The sequence below is a fragment of the Oncorhynchus mykiss genome, chromosome 8, assembly GCF_057628025.1.
Source record: "Oncorhynchus mykiss isolate SJ-2025 chromosome 8, ASM5762802v1, whole genome shotgun sequence".
NCBI classification, from domain to species: Eukaryota; Metazoa; Chordata; class Actinopteri; order Salmoniformes; family Salmonidae; genus Oncorhynchus; species Oncorhynchus mykiss.
The window spans coordinates 63,505,911-63,507,462 of record NC_143029.1 but is presented as its reverse complement, the minus strand read 5'-3'; positions in this window follow the sequence as shown (position 1 = coordinate 63,507,462).

The window sequence follows — 1,552 nt, the reverse complement described above, 5'->3', positions numbered from 1 at the left end:
AAACACAGGGTCGTGGCAGTGCAGTGCCGCTGGATGGAGAGCATGTTGTGGGGTTAAGGGCCTTGCTCAAGGGTCCAAAGGTAAGGAATTGTAGTCAGGATCTGAACCCGTTACCAGATCCGGGGATTAGAACTGGCAACCTACCGCTCAGTATATGACATAATACCCATTTAATAACGGCTCAAAATGAAGAATGGTGATGATGGTGATGAAGGTTTGGTTTCCTAAACGACAGTAAAGATGGATTCAATGGAATTACAATTTGAGAATGTTTAGAATGTTAAATCAGATTAAATTATTCTGATATTCATGACAAATATCAAATCTGGTCACAGGTAGTCAAACATTCAAAAAAACTTTAATATTAAGAATGGAATATAATAGATGGTAGATAGTATATATTCAGACTCCTGTTCTAGGGGTTCTAGGGGTCTCAGATTCATGCTGTCTGTGTGTATTGTCAGGATCAGTATTGTGTTTCTGGATTTCCTGTCACTGCGGGCCTCAGAGAACAGTAGTACAGAGCAGAGTCTGTCAGTTCAGCAGAGGAGATCTCCAGATCCACACTGTCATCCTCATTTTAATTTCTGATGGTTCATTTTGTACTATCAGTGTTGGTTATGATCCCAGAGTAGTCCAGTATGAGGAACTGTGGAGAGGATCCAAGTTGCTGGAGGTACCATAACAGACTGTTGGTTAATGAGTTGTTGTATCTACAGGAGAGTCGAACACTACTACCCTCTATAACGTCCACTACATCTCTGTCTGGACTAATTATGTCTTCAACACTTGTACCTGTAAAAAATAACAACATGTATTACTGAGTCAATGTAGACAGTGTAAAGTATATTCACACTTGGTGTTTAAAAGTGTGTTACCTCTTGATATTGATAATACCATATTGTAATGAATACTGAACAGTGTACATTCTGTTAGTACTCATTCAGTCAATGGAGAGTGAATCCTTAACCTACAAGTGCACACAAAAGCAAGACTGGATAGAGCAAGACCCTCTGGGCATTAGACAGAGGCTTCTCTCTAAAATGATCTTCTATTGGAACATTCACTCTCTCATCTTAGCTCCTTCTACTCAGTAAATGGACCCACATTACATCAACATTCTAATCTGTGATGAACAAATATGGCTTAATTGATGGATAATCATGAACATGATCTCTGATCATTTGTATGCAGATGTTTGCCTATTACATGGTGTTTACTAGTAGGAATTTATTACAGTCAGATTATTGTAGTGTTTCTGGGTTTCCTGTCAATGTGAGCCTCAGAGCACAGTAATACAGATCAGTCTGTCAGTCAGTCTGTGTGGATCTGATCTCCAGATCCACACAGGTTCTCTCTTTGTTCGGTGTAACAGACAGTTGAGACTTGTGGATCACCTCTCACTTCATATGGATTATTGGTAGTTGTTACGAGGTAAAGGAATTGGAGAGCTGATCCAGAGTACTGTCTGTACCACAGCAGACTATCTGATTTTACAGTATAGTTACAGGAGATCTTAACTCTGCTACCCTCTAAATAATACTCCTCAGGA